This window comes from Lemur catta, chromosome 3 (assembly GCF_020740605.2).
Source record: "Lemur catta isolate mLemCat1 chromosome 3, mLemCat1.pri, whole genome shotgun sequence".
Classification (NCBI taxonomy): domain Eukaryota; kingdom Metazoa; phylum Chordata; class Mammalia; order Primates; family Lemuridae; genus Lemur; species Lemur catta.
In genome coordinates, this window is record NC_059130.1 from 44,459,240 (window position 1) to 44,476,053 (window position 16,814).

The window sequence follows — 16,814 nt, forward strand, 5'->3', positions numbered from 1 at the left end:
AGGCAACAGAGCATAGTAAATAAGAGAGCAGACTCTGGAACCAGAACCCCCCTGGTTCAAATTCTAGCTTTACTGAAGCACATTATTCAACATCTCTGAAAATCAACTTCCATAGTCATAAAACGAGAATTACAGTAACAATAGCACCAAACCCATAGAGTTAATAAGACTAAACAACTTAATATAAAAAAATAGAGAGAGAGAGATAAAGATTTTAAAGCAGAGCATGGTAGCTCATGCCTGTAATCCTAGTACTCTGGGAGGCTGAGGCAGGAAGATTGTTTCAGATCAGGAGTTTGAGACCTGCCTCAGCAAGAGTGAGATCCCGTCTCTACTAAAAAACTAGAAAGAAATTAGCCAGGCAACTAATTATATATATATATATATATATATACACACACACACACATACATATATAAAATATAAATGCATATGTATGTATATATATAAATTAACCAGGCTTGATGTTGCATACCTGTAAGTCCCAGCTACTCAGGATGCTGAGGCAGGGGGATCACTTGAGCCCAGGAGTTTGAGGTTCTCACAGCACTCTAGCCTGTGCAAAAGAGTGAGACTCTATCTCAAAAAAAATAAAATAAAATAAAATAAAGATTTTAGAACACTATCTAGATCTCAATAACATTATGTAAATATTGTTTATTATTATGCAAATTAGCAGTTAACTACCTAAAATTATTTAGTTTTATTTTATTTAAATTGACAGGTAAAATTTTATTTTCATGCAACACGTAATGACAGGTCTGAGAAATGGGTTGCTTGTTAGGTGATCTTGTGATTGCACAAACATCATAGAGTGTATTTACACAAACATGGATGGTATACCTACTACACACATAGACTATGTTTGTAGCCTAAGAGTAATAGACTATGTGGTATAGCCTATTACTCTTAGGCTACAAACATGTACAGCATGTTACTGTACTGAATACTGTAGGCAATGGTAACATAATGGTAAGTATTAGTGTACCTAAACATATCTAAACATAGAAAAGGAACAGTAAACATACAATATTATAATCTTATGGGACCACCATTATATATGAGGTCCATCACTGACTGAACCGTTGGTCTGAAGCATATGACAGTATTTATCATGTACAACATAATTTTTGAAGTATATATACATTGTGGAATGACTCAATTTAGCTAATTAGCATACACATTACCTCACATATTTATCATTTTTGTGGTGAGAACATTTTACATCTACTCTCTTAGCATTTTTCAAGAAAACAATATATTGTTAACTAAAGTCACCATATTGTCCAATAGATCTCTTGAACTTATTCCATCTAACTGAAATTTTACATCTTTTGACCAGCATCTCTCCAAACTCCCACCTCCCCCAACCACCCCCACCCCTGCTAACCACCATTCTACTCTCTACTTCTATGAAATCAAACTTTTTAGATTTTATGTATGAGTGAGATCATACAGTATTTGTCTTTCTGTGTCTGGTTTACATCACTGTCCACCAAGTCCTTCCATGTTGTTGCAAGTGACAGAATTGGCTGAATGGTGTTCATTATGTATATGTACCACATTTTCTTTATCCATTTATCCATTGATGGACACTTAGGTTTATTCCATATCTTGGCTATTATGAATAATGCTGCAATAAGCATGGGAGTGCAGATATCTCTTGACATACTCATTTCATTTCCTTTGAATACGTACTCAGTAGTGAAATTGTTGGATCATGTGGTAGTTCTACTTTTAAGTTTTTGAGGAAACTCTATACTGTTTTCCATAATGGCCATATTAATGTACATTCTCACCAACAGTGTGCAAGGATTCTCTTCATATTCTCATCAATACTTGTTAATCTTGTCTTTTTTTTTCATTTTTGATGATCTTTTATTGTTGGTTTCTAATTTAATTGCATTGTGATCAGAGAACATTATGTGACAAAGCTTTTTTATATTTTTTATTTTTAATTAACACATAAAAATTGTACCTATTTATGGGGTACATAGTGATGTTTCAATACGTATTATGTATAGTGATTATATCAGGGTAATTAGCATAACCATCATCTCAAACATTTAGCATTTCTTTGTGTTGCGAGCATTCAATATCTTCCTTCTAGCAATTTGCAACTATATAACATTGGTTTTTTGATAATAGCCATTCTAAAAAGTGTGAGGTAATATCTCACTGTGGTTTTGATTTGTATTTTCCTGGTGATTAGTGATGTTGAGCATTTTTCATATAACTCTTGGCCATTTATATGTTTTCTTTTGAGAAATGTCTATTTATATTTTTGCCCATTTTTTAATCAGATTATTTGTTTTCTTGCTACTCAGTTGTTTTTGTTCCTTTTATATTTTTTATATTATATTAACCCCTTTTTGGATGTATAGCTTGCTAATATTTTCTCCCATTCTATCTCTTCACTCCATTTATTATTTCTGTCATTGTGCAGAAGCTTTTCAGTTTGATAGAATCCCATTTCTGAATTCTTGTTTTTGTTGCCTGTGCTTTTGGAAGTCATATTCAAAATGTCACTTCCCAGACCAATGTCATGAGCTCCTCCTCTCTTTTCTTTTAGTAATTTCATAGCCAAAAATCTTACTTATAAGTTTTTAATCCATGCTGAGCTTTTTGTATATGGTATGAGATAAGGGTCTAATTTCATTCTCCTGCATGTGGATATCCAATTTTCCCAACACCATTTTTTGAAGAGACTGTCCTTTCCCCATGGTATGTTCTTGACACTTTTGTCAAAAATCAGTTGGCTGTAAATGCGTGGATTTATTTCTGGGCTATTTATTCTGTTAAATTGGTCTATGTGTCTATTTTTATGCCGATCCCATGCTGTTTGGGTTACTGTGGCTTTGTAGCATATTTTGAAGTTAGGAAGTGTGATGCTTCCAGCTATGTTCTTTTTGCTCAAGATTGCTTTGGCTAATCAGAGTGTTTTTGTGGTTCCATATAAATTTGTTAAAACTATTTAGTTTAATAGTATTATTTACAAATTCTAGCCTCTAAAACTATATTTCATATAACAATATATTTTGTGTCATACATAAAATAATAAAACATTTTTTCTTTTGAGACAGAGTCTCACTCTGTTGCCCAGACTAGAGTGCCATGGTGTCAGCCTAGCTCACAGCAACCTCAAACTCCTAACCTCAAGTGATCCTCCTGCCTCAGCCTCCCAAGTAGCTGGGACTACAGGCATGTGCCACCATGCTCAGCTAATTTTTCTATATATATTTTTAGCTGTCCATATAATTTCTTTCTATTTTTAGTAGAGACAGGGTCTCACTCTTGCTCAGGCTGGTATCAAACTCCTGAGCTCAATCTGCCCGCCTCGGCCTCCCAGAGTGCTAGGATTACAGGCATGAGCCACTGCACCCAGCCAATAAAACATTTTTAATTGAAATGTCAGTTTTCTTTTAAGCCATTTTTCTCATACATACTTTAAATTTTTAAAGTCTAAAATAAGTTCTTTTTAAATGTAGCTTTTTGCAAATTCTGCTTGTTTTTAATTCAAATATCCAAAAATATAAACAGAATATATTTGTTTTATATAAAAGGAAATAAAACTAAGTTAACATTAAAAATGAAAAACAGATTTCTTTTTAAATTTGGCTTTTGATAAATACATGTGCTATTCTTTTCCACAATAAAATGTAGCCAGGATTTTGGAGGGACTGGTGTCCTAAGCATCAGATTTAATTGATGAAATTAAAAATCCATATCCTTAACCTCTGCCATGTTTAAAGTGTGACCTTAAATAAATTGGCAATCCAACCCTGCTTTCAGTTGGTAGATATCCAGGAGATGTTGAACCAGCTAATTTCAGGTGCAAGTAATTTATATATTATTGCCATCATATTTAAATGCATTACTTGCCTATGTGCATTTGTATACATACATATGTACACACACATACATGCATGCATATACATGCCTGCACATACATATACACATCACCTACACTGCTACACCAGGTGGGATTGCTTTCATTAGCAGGTAACCTAATAGTAGTGTAAGTACATATGGAATGTCTGCAGGTAGGTGGTTTCTGGCATTGCTTCAGTAGCTCAAAAATTGCAAGGTTTTTCTCAAGGTTGCAAGATGGCTCCTTATCACAAAACATTGTTTTTACTTCATGTCAGGAGAAAGAGGGTCATAGGGTGTACCATAGATGTCTGTCCTTATATCAAAAAAGCAAAAACTTCCCCAGCAGTTAGAATAGTTATTATTAAAAAGACAAAAAATAACAAATGCTAGGGAGGATGCCGAGAAAAGGGAACTCACGTATGTAGTAGAAATGTAAACTAGTATAGGCACTATGGAGAACAGTATGGATGTTCCTCCAAAAACTAAAAATGGAACTACCATATGATCCAGCAAACCCTTTACTGGGTATTTATCCAAAGGAAAGGAAATCAGTATATCTAAGAGATATCTGCACTCTCATGTTTATTGCAGTGCTATTCACAATAGCTAAGATATGAAATCAACCTAAGTGTCCATCAACAGATGAGTGGATAAAGAAAATATGGGTTATATACACAATGAAATAATATTCAGCCATAAAAAAGAATGAAATCTTGTCATTTGCATCAACATGGACAAGACTGGAAGACATTATGTTAAGTGAAATAAGTCAGGCACAAAAAGATAAATACCACATGTTCTCACTCATATATGGAAACTAAAAATGTTTATCTCATAGAAGTAGAGAGCAGAATGATGGTTAGAAGCCTCAGTAGAGTCTGGGAAAGGGAATAGGGAAGGAAGGATAGGGAGAGGTTGGTTAAAAAATATAAAATTACAGCTAGATATGAGGAATAAGTGCTCATGTTCTATAGTCCTGTAGGGTGGCTATAGTCAAGAACAATTTATTGTATATTTTCATATAGCTAGAAGGGAGGACTTTGAATGTTGCCAACATAAAAAAATGATAAATGTTTGAGGGGATAGATATTCTAATTATACTGATTCAATCATTACACATTGTATATATGTATAAAAATATCACTCTTTACCCCTAAATATGTACAAATTATTACCTGTCAATTGAAAATAATAAATATTAAAAATAAACATAACTCAAGTACTAAGTTTTATTATTAAAATATTTTGCTTTTTCAGAAAAAATAAAAACTCCCAGAAGCTCCTCTCCCTCCCTACACACACACACACACACACACACACACGCACACACACACACAAACACACACACATATAAAAGTCTTTTTAATGGTTTCATAATCCAGAATTGGGTCACATGACTATCTGTAGCTGCAAAGGAAGCTAGAAAAGTGGGAAATAGGTTGCTCATGATTGACATAAATGAAACATGATTCATCTCTTGAGCCTAAGCATTACCATCCTGAACAAAATTAGAACCCTATTGTCAAGGTAAAAGAGAGTACAGTTATTGGACAGGTAACTAATAATATCTGTCATAATAACTCACCACTATTGAGCACCTATTATGTAGAAGGCAATAGACCTAGTCACTTAACTTATAATGTTATTTGATCTTCAAAATATTGGGAAGTAGTTATTGCTAAATGTTGCTTGTTTCCTATTCCTTATAAATAAGCAAAGTGATTTTAAAAAGGATCAATGAAATGAAAAGCTGATTCTTTAAAAAGGTAAAATAAAATTGATACACTAGCTAGATTAACCAAGAAAAGAAGATCCAAATAAATGCAATCAGCAATGAAAAAGGAGACATTAGAACTGATACCATAGAGATACAAAAGACCATCAGAGACCACCATGAATAACTCTATACTCACATACTAGAAAACTTAAAGAAAATGGATAAATTCCTGGAAGCATACAACCTCCCAAGATAAAAAAAGGAAGACATAGAAATCCTAACAGATCAATAACAAGTAGTGAGATTGAATCAGTAATAAAAAATCTCCCAACAACAACAAAAAATTCCAAGACCAGATGGAGTCACTGCCAAATTCTACCAGACATACAAAGAATTGCTACTAATCCTATTGAAACTGTGCCAAAAAATCAAGGAAGAGGGAATCCTCCCTAACTCATTCTATGAAGCCAGTATCATCCTGATACCAGAGCTAGGAAAGGGATACAACAACAAAAGAAAACTATAGATCAATATTCCTGATGAACACAGATGTAAAAATCCTCAACAAAATAGTAACAAACTGAATCCAATACCATATCAAAAAGATAATATGACACAATCAAGTGGGTTTTATTCCAGGTATGCAAGGATGGTTCAAAATACTCAAATCAATGAACATGATCCACCACATGAACAAAATTAAAAACAAAAACTATATGATCATTTCAATAGATGCAGAAAAAGCATTCAACAAAATTCAGCATCCTTTCATGTTAAAAACCCAACAAACTAGGCATAGAAGGAACATACCTAAAAATAATAAAAGCTACATATGATAAACCCACAGCCAACATTATACTGATTGGGGAACAATTGAAAGCATTGCCACTAAGAGCTGGAAGAGCACAAGGATCCCCACTGTCACCACTTCTATTTAAAATAGTACTGGAAGTTCTAGTCAGAGCAATCAGGCAAGAGAAAGAAATAAAAGGCTTCCAAATTGGAAAAGAAGAAGTGAAATTATCTCTGTTTGCAGACAATATGATCTTATATCTAGAAAACGCTAAAGACTCAGCCAAAAGACTCCTAAATTTGATAAATTAATTCAGTAAAGTTTCAAGACACAAAATCAATGTAAAAAATCAGTAACATTTCTATACACTAATAACAGTCAAGTTGAGAACCAACTCAAGAACTGAATCCCATTTACAATAGCTACAAAAATAGAGTAAAATAAAATAAAATAACTAGAAATACATTTAACCAAGAAATTGAAAATATATCTACAAGGAAAACTACAAAATACTGACGAGAGAAATTTTTAGATGAGACAAACAAATGGAAAAACATTCCATGTTCATGGCTTGAAAGAATCAATATCATTAAAATGACCATACTTCCCAAAGCAAGCCACAGATTCAATGCAATTACTATCAAAATACCAAGATTATTTTTCACATAGTTAGAAAAAATAATTCTAAAATTCATACAGAACCAAAAAGAGCCCAAATAGCCAAAGCAATCCTAAGCACAAAGAACAAAGCTAGAGGCATCACGATACCTGACTTCAAATTATACTAAAAGGCTACAGCAACCAAAACAGCATGGTACTGGTATAAAAAAAGACACATAGATCAATGGAATGGAATAGAGAACCTAGAAATAAAGCCACATACATATAGCCAACTGATCTTTGACAAAGCCCACAAAAACACACACTGGGGAAAGGACATCTTGTTCAATAAGTGGTGCTAGGAAAATCGGATAGTCATATACAGAAGAATGAAACTGGACCCCTATCTCTTACCTTATACAAAAATTAACTTAGGATGGATTAGAGACTTAAACATAATACCTGAAACTATAAAAATCCTAGAATAAAACCTAGGAAAAATCCTTCTAGACATTGGCCTAGGCAAAGAATTCATGACTAAAACCTCAAAAGCAAATACAACAAAAACAGAAACAGACAAATGGTACTTAAACTAAAAAGCTTCTGCACAACAAAAGAAATAATCAACAGAGTAAACAGACAACCTACAGAATGGGAGAAAATATTTGCAAACTATACATCCAATAAGGGGTTAATATCCAGAATCTGCAAGGGACTCAATAACAACAAAAACCCAAATAAAAAGTAGGCAAAGAATATGAATATTTTAAAAAGAAGACACACAAATGGCCAAAAAGCATATGAAAAAATGATCAACATCACTTATCATTGGAGAAATGCAAATTAAAACCACTATGAGATACCATCTTATATAATTCAGAATGGCTACTATTAAAATGTCAAAAAATGACAGATGTTGGTGAGGATGTGGAGAAAAGGGAACACTTATACACTGTTGGTAGGAATGTAAATTATTACAACCTATATGGAAAATAGTATGGAGATTTCTTGGACAACCAAAAGTACATCTACCATTTGATCTGGCAATCCCCCTACTGGGTATCTACCCAAAGGAAAATAAAACATTATATCAAAAAGATACCTGCACTTGTATGTTTATTGCAGCACTATTCACAATAGCAAAGAGATGGAATCAACCTAAGTGTTCATCAACAGAGGACTGGATGAAGAAAGTTATGGAATACTCCTCAGCCATAAAAAAGAGTGAAATCATGTCTTTTGCAGCAACATGGACAGGATTGGAGGACATTATCTTAAGCAAAATAACTCAGAAAGTCTAACATCGTATGTTTTTACTTATAAGGAGGAGCCAAATAATGTGTACACATGAACATAGAGAGTGGAATATTAGACAGTGGGAATTTGAAAGGATGGGAAGATGGGAGGTGGCAAGGAATGAAAAATTACTTAATGAGTAAAATGTACACTATTCAGGTGATGGTTACACCAAAAGCCCAGATTTTACCACTACACACTATATCCATGTAACAAAACTGTACTTGTACCTCCTAAATCTAGAAAAATAAAAAAATAAGAAAAATATGGAAGAATAAATAATGTAAAGACAATAATATCTTTAAAAAATAAAAATAAATAAGCAAGTGAGCTTTACTAAAGTTGTAAGTATCTTACCCAAGGTCACACAACTAGTAAGTGGCAATTTGGGTTTTGAGCTCAGACTTGATTTGAAGCTCCCATTCTTTCTACAATATCATACAACATCATATTGCCCATATCTGACCATCTGTCCCTTAGCCATCCTGAATTCTATCTAGCTACCCTTGACTTCATACAGTCTTGATCACAAGCCTACCCAACAAAAGTATAAGTCATATGGAATCTTGATTTAGAAGATTTTACATTGTCTTTACATATGTCAAATGCCCATCACAGTGCCTAAAATATAATAAACATTCAAATACCGACTTCATTCCCCATTTCCCAATTCCCTAACCCTACCTTCCTCCAAAATGAGATTCTATGAGACCCTGCCCAAAAGGGTCTAAAAACAAAGGTTTTTATTATAATTTTGTTTCACCTATAAGCAATTCTATAACTCAAACCCAAGAACAGTAACTCTAGAGAATACTGTAAGCAATTAGTTCTTGTGAGAGACATCAAAATATTCTTGTTCACTTTGCAAAGACATCCAGGAGAGCTAAACATTCATTTCTTCCACATTTATTTGTTGAGCACTTATTATATATGTTAGGTATTATTCAAAATTCTAGCAATACAACTGTGAACAAAACAGACAAGTTTCCTGATCTTTGAGTTTCCATTCTAGTGGAGAAGAAAGGCATTAAGCCTATAAACAAAGATAATTCCAAAAAGTGAAAGTATTATAAAGAAAATATAATAAGATAATGTGGTAAAGAGTAATCCAGAAAGTCAGTGGTGCTGAAGAATAATGATTGAGGAAAACATGATAAGAGACAGGATCTGAGAGGAATCGGTGTTTTATTCAAACTGCAATGGGAGTTTTGATGAATTTTAAATAAGCAGGGGTAATGCAATCCAATTTTTTTAAAAATCACTCTGGCAGCTGTGTAGAGAGGGGGTTGGGAGGGTGCATGAGTGGAAGCAGAAATTTCAGTGAGGTGACTTAGCCAGAGCAGCGCTGACAGAAATGGGACAAAGATGGATGGTTTCAAGATAGATAAGCATTGTGATACAACCTACCTTTGGGGAATTTTCTTTTCTTATTTATTCCATTTTATTTTGGGTTTGAAACACCACATTGTTTTATCACATTCATATCCATCTTTTTTGATGAACTGTGGCCCCTATTTTCTTCATAAATTCTTTTACAATAAATGCCTTAACCCACTAACAAAATTTAGTAGATATTTAGCATTTTCTTTTATCTGAATGGACTGTACCTACAAGACAGCCCTAAAACAGTTAGTTCATTCAAATAGCCTCTGAAGTCAGAGCTCCCTGATCCTTCCAGGAAAAAAAAAAAGTCAGTCTCATATCTTTTGATAGATACAGCCTGTCAGAGGTTTAGCTTTGCATAATTTGCCATGAGTTATAAGCCTCTCCCTTTTTCTCTGAGGTTATAAAATTTGTCAAGATAATAGAAGTGAGGTTCTTCCAGAAACTGTGTTCTGGGGTTAATTGGTATGTTCCTAATTGGATTGACAGTGGAGTAAGTGACGAGAAACACATGTCACTTTTGGAAGCCTCCACTGTACATTTTCTATGTCTGAATGCTCACTCTTTCTGGAGAAAGTATTTAATTTAATTGCAGTGGGAGTTGATGACAGTGCTGGTGCTCCTAAGAGTGAGATTAGATGAGGGCTATTACCTGGCCCTGTCCTGCTCTGCTCTTTTATTATCCAAACCCTCCCACTGTGATTGGTCAGCATTCCTCAGAATCTGCTTTGTGAATCATGGTTGAGCTTCTTAAACTACAGTGGAAAGGAGATATGTAGTACCCAGAAATATTTCTGTGTAAATAATTTGAATTTTAATTGTCATAAATTTGGGTAAAGATGACTTTATCCACAAGGTACAAGAGGAAACCAGGGTCTCTCTCTTATCCAGGTAATTGAACAACGGAGAGAGCTAACCTGGATGACAGAAGCCAAAAGTACTCCAAGCAAGAAATCTTGGGCTCGTGGATCTTTACAGGCTTAAAGATCCTGCTTTAAGGATTTTTAAAGAAAAGTTCTGCTTTTAGGAATCCCTAGAGGGTCAAAACAGATCTCCACAGGTAATCAATGCAGAGTGAACATTTCCAGTTACCGTATCCAATTAAAACATTCTTATACAGATGAAGGAAAGGGAAGAAATCAAAAGATATCTAATGCTGTTTAAATCCAGATAAGTTTAACTATAATAAAAACACATGCCAATTCCTTGAGTTCCTGGCCTAGTAAGTCCCAGGTATGGTTGTGAAGCCTGATCCACACTGCAGTAACAATAAACCAGAAAGCCTTGGTACAAGTGAAAGGTTTCTATGGGTCCCCTATTCTGAGTTAGTCCCCACTGCAAAACAGTAATTTATAAAATGTTAGGGGGAAAGGGATTCTGCTTCCAGACTTCAACTTCTAAATAAATATTAACATTAAGCAGCTCCTGGTTATTAAAGATTGCTAATCAGTATTTGGATTATCTATGCTGCTTCCTGTTAATTAAACAAACAGAAAAAGAGTGTTGCTGTTAATTATCATGCAACACACTATATTAACCTTTGCTTATCACAGACTTCCATGATACAGATCTCATTGTATGGCTTTTAGATCTTCTTGTTGGTTTGATAAATATATATCGAACACCCAGAATCTCAAAGAACTGTTAAGAGTTCATTCCCCACCCTGCCTAACTATTGCTCATCTCACTCTTCTTTATGCAATTCCTCCTCCCTCCCCACCCACACACTGCAATGCTGGTTATGTAATTTGTCAGCCTGAAGGCAAGAACAGTTGTCAAGCCAACCATGCAACTTTACGGCAATCCAAGCAAATCCAAGTGTACCTCTGTACTTCCCTCTCCTTTTATCAATGATTTGGGGTAATCATCCTGGTTGCCTACTTTGTTTTCATGGGTTTGGATGGCACTGACATTGGTGGAACATTGTGAACTGAGAAGAAAGCTGCTCATAAATGCCTCAAATTACTATTTTCACATGTCTTAACTGCCATAACAAGGAGGACAAATCTTCACAGTTTGGAAGGCTTTCTGAAAATTAGCCCCACTGCACCAAACCCTTTGATCTTTTGGTCAAACTGTCAATCTCTTGAGAAATCAGTTCTCTTGTGAAATTTCCAGCCTGCTCCCAAAACAACCAGTTGCATAAGTTCTGAGAGTCAGACCCACAAAGCTGCTCTGTGTTTTGGAAAGTTCCCCAAATAGAGCTAGGTAACAATGGCACTAGCATGAAGACAGAGGAGCTGCAGTATCCCATCCTAACCAATCATGCACAGCTCTGTCTTTCTTTCCCTCAACATTTCTTTTACTTTTTTTTTTAGGACCCTCAATATAATTTTATTTTTCTCTGAAATGAGAGAATTATTTCTTCTTAACATCTAGATTGGGCAAATATTGTAAATTATTTTTATGAGTCTTTGGGTACACAGGAAATTTAGGATAGTTGTTACATCGGCACCCTAGATAACAATTACAAATAACTACATTTGTCCTAATGTCATTGTCCATGGCCTTCCAGATTCATAATCCACACTATCATCCCTCCTGCACCCAAGATTTTATGGTACTACATCCTCAAGCCTCAGAGCTTTGGGAGAAAAAACAGCTACATTTCTCTTTTCCTCTTCCCCTTCTTTTTTTCTTTCCCCTTCCTTTTTTCTTCCTTTATTCCTCCTCCCTTGCTTTTCCCCACAAACACTTCTGAGCGCTGGACCAGATTCTGACTTCACCAGCTTTGCTTAGGCAAAACTTGCTGCCTCACCGAAGGACAAAGGTATTTCCAAGTTTAACTAAAACCCAGGTGGGATATCACAGGTGGAGTGAGGTTATGATTGCTAAAGTGTTCCAAGGACATTTTTGTCACAATGTTTCAGAACTGTTGCTACAGGATGTCCTAAGAGAGTTAGAACTTGGGTTAAAAATATGTAAGACCTCATGCCAAATAATTGAAACAAATAGTTTGTTTACAGTAAGACCTTGCTCTTTTTCACTTTTCTGAAACATAGAATGAAAATGTCTGATTCTTTTGTTTTAATAACAGGGCTGATTTTCTATGTATTAAATTGAAAAAATTTAAATTATTGAGCATTTTCATATATTTAGGGCTTTTGAAGTAAATCATGGACTGATTCTGTGAGCCACATTTGCCAATATAAATTAACCTAGTGCACTGTATGAGAGGTTCCTCCATATTTTCTTTTCTTGGTTGTAAGTAAGAGTCTGGGACTTTTCATGATGAGTAGGGCCTCCTGCGTAAGCATAAATTAGAAGCCACCAGGGGCTGAAGTTAATAGCTTCAGTTATCTTCACCAAATTTACATAGATTAATTTAATTATTCCACAATTTAAATATATATCAAAACATTACATTGTATCCCCTACATATATGCAATTATTAATTGCCAATTAAAATTTTTTAAAAGGCATGTACTTTTCAATGAACAAAGAATATCTGGCAACAGTAATCAAATGAAGTTTATATTGTAGTCAAAATATAATTGGATCAGTATCCTTGATGATTTAAACATCTCCAAAAAGGGCCCCTCCCACAGTGTTCCCACTCACTACCAAGGTCCCAAAGAGGTCTCTGTAATCATTCTCACTTTTTTTTTTTTTTCTTTTTTTTTTGAGACAGAGTCTCACTTTGTTGCCCGGGCTAGAGTGAGTGCCGTGGTGTCAGCCTAGCTCACAGCAACCTCAGACTCCTGGGCTTAAGCGATCCTACTGCCTCAGCCTCCCGAGTAGCTGGGACTACAGGCATGCGCCACCATGCCCGGCTAATTTTTTCTATATATATTTTTAGTTGTCCAGATAATTTTTATTTCTATTTTTTTAGTAGAGACGGGGTCTCGCTCAGGCTGGTCTCGAACTCTTGACCTTGAGCGATCCACCCGCCTCGGCCTCCCAGAGTGCTAGGATTACAGGCATGAGCCACCGCGGGGCCTCACTTTTACTTCTTGCTGCACTCTTATTTCTTGCTACTCTGGGGTAGAATGTTTGTAGATTATGTTAAGAACTATTATATATTGAGCAGCTTCTTCAATCAGGTATACTTACACTTGGGAGTACACAAACAAAACCTCTCAGAAAATATGCAAATACAAACCATTTTAAGGAGATGTTTCCAGACACTTAGCTGCCATATCTACTCTTTCCTAAAAGTAATCTGCCCAGGTGCCTAGGTGCCTTCCATGAACTTTTCATAGCCCTCTCCTTCCTACTTCTCTCTGTACATAGTCTTCCACTTGATAAAAGAAAGACACACTCTGTCCCCATCCCTGTTGTGGCCATGCATTGTCCTGAGATGTAACAATCTCTAAGATGTCAAATTCAAAATTTAAATATAATTTAAAATATTTATGTCACCTCATTTAATCAAAGTACCATAAACCCTCACCACCCATCAAACTAGGACATGCATCCCCAATGCAATTTTATTTTTGATATTTAATAATTATAAAAATTATAATTTATGTATGTAAATAATTTTAGATCATTTGTATTTGAAAAATAACTGTAATGATAATACAGAAGAAAATTGTAGCTCTTCAAACTTTAGGGCTATAGAAAATTTTTATTGCAACTACTAGACTGAGCTAAAATTGTAGTAAAAGGATTTTAAATTTAGACATGAAGTTCTTGACTACAGAGATTATGAAAAAAATGGAAATTTTTAAATTTTTGTTGCATAGATGTATTAAGGGTAATCAATAACAGATATTCAAAATTTAAAATATATTACTTTGGTATAAAATTCTAAGGAGGAAGTGGAATGGAAATACAATTTAAAAGAGAAAAGAGAATTACAAAAAATGTAAAATTGTTAAAGGAGAGATCTGTATGCCTTTAAAAATAGATGATAGTGGGTATAATACTACTATATATACATTTAAAAGTGAGGTGACAGTTATTTTAAAACTTCAATTTAAATGTGCAAGAAATGATATCCTTTGAAACTACATAAATTTAGGATTAAACATTTTAGTTGTCAACTTAAAAATGTGGAAAGAGCAACACAGTCTATCAAAATTCTTTGAAGGGGTATGAGAGCAATGAAGATGCATGATAAGGAAAATACTGTCTGCCTTGTGAAGCTTATATTCCTAGCAGAGAAATAAGGCAGGCAGGTAAGCATCATGTGGCATTTTTTGTTCTCATAGAAAATGTGTCCTGTCCTTCTTTCACTTGGAAGTGCTCCTTCAAAAAATAAATAAGTGGCCTATTTCCTTTCTGGTCTAAATAGAGCTAAGTTTCTAAAACGGCAACAAAATATCAATGGATTCCATAGGTTACACTTACGTCAAGGAGGCCTTCCACTATTTCCAAGTGAGTGGATTAGCCTTGTGCTTTCCATATGTTCAACCAATGCCAATAGCCAACAAAATACTACACTTAGCAGCAGGGTACTAATGTCCTATCTAAATGAAATCAAGTTAAAATATACATCACAGACCGACTTGAATGGGGAGAACAATACAGAATGTCTTCAAAAGGGTACCTAAGAAAGGAAGGGACTCAGACCTAGAAATGACAATACAAAGATCTGGGAGCCAATGGGATGCAGGTGTTATCCAGGGGTGTGTGTGTGTGTGTGTGTGTGTGTGTGTGTGTGTGTGTGTGTGTGTGTGTGTGTGTGTGTGTGTGATGGCAGGTACTTTTCCCCCTGCACTGCCCACCTACTTTAATCTCTGCAGAGAAGGATTCTTCAAAGCACAGAGGGCCCTGAAGCACAGTACCCTAATCTACTTGATTCACTTTTCCCTTTCCCAGGTTTTGCTCTCTCAATGACAAATAACCAAGAACTCATTCTTTCAGCATGTGCTTCTGAACCTAAGCCATTGCTAAGAAAACCTAACACTTGAGATGGGAACAATAAACAGTGAGGGGAAAGAAAAAAAATGAAACCTAGGGAAAAGTGGAAAAAATCAAAATTAAAATCATGAGAGCATATTATATGATCTCTATGGAAAGGAATTCTATCATTAGTTCGATAGACAAGCAAGTTAATTTTATGCTTTTCTATTATTACTTTAACTCAAACATTCAACACTCCCTAAAAATCACATTGGAAGTGCCCCCTGTTGGATTTTCTGAATAAACCACTGGAACAAAGTTATAGATAACATGTGATTTCATTAGCTAACTGGAGATATTACAAACCAGATTTCAATGAAGGACTAGTTTTGAGTAGAATAGTTCTTCTCTGGTGTTCTTATAAAGATACAGTGAGGGAGCAACATTCTTTTATTATATTCCACCCCAGAGGAAGATTCACAGTGAAGTTAATGACACTTAAGCTTCTAGGTGGCTTATCAGCTACATGTCCTCCATCCAAGGCCCTAGGAGGCCACAGTCACAGGTTTTTATATAATTTGTAAAAGTAAGATATTTTAAACACAATCAGTTAAGACCACTGTCTCTCTCCATTCTAATTTTCCCTCCCATATACTTTTCTTCCTGTTGAAGGTCAGAGGTGGAGAAGCAATGAGCATTTGGGGATCTTGTCAAGGGGAATAGGTTTAGTCTGGATTTAGTGGGCTACCATGATGGGGTCTGAAGGCAGTTCTGTATGCATAACATCATTGCTGGTCATGTCGGTATAGAAATGGCATCCAGGGTGACTCCGACTCTGACCCATGCCCTCTTCCCAGTTCATTACACAAAGGTGCAAGGCTGGAGGTCATCCTGCAGTATGAATAAGTCTATGGCTGTGGTGCTTGGAGGATGTGGTGAATGGAGGAGAAAGAAACCATGAAATATATAAAACCAGAAGCCAGTCTGAAGGCAATTCTTCCAGTCATCAGTTGCATAAACTTTTAGCTCACATCAACGATTTGCTTTTTATAGATGTCTAATCAAGATATGTGTTCTCTCTTGACAGGAATAAAATGTAGCATGTACAGTTAATTTTTCCCCAGTTGACGGGAATTGTGGGAAATAGAATACTAGAATTATCACAATTCCTGTATTTGTAGAGCACAGACTGGAAGTAGTACTAAAAATGGGAAGTATGTCTGTGTAGTAAGCCACAGTTGTAGTCTCCCGAACTATGAGTAATAAAAAATAAATTTCAATCAACTATGCTAAAGACAGATATCATTCTACTACTACTGTAGAAAATATTAACAAAATGTTTTTATTATAAAAAGGCCATCA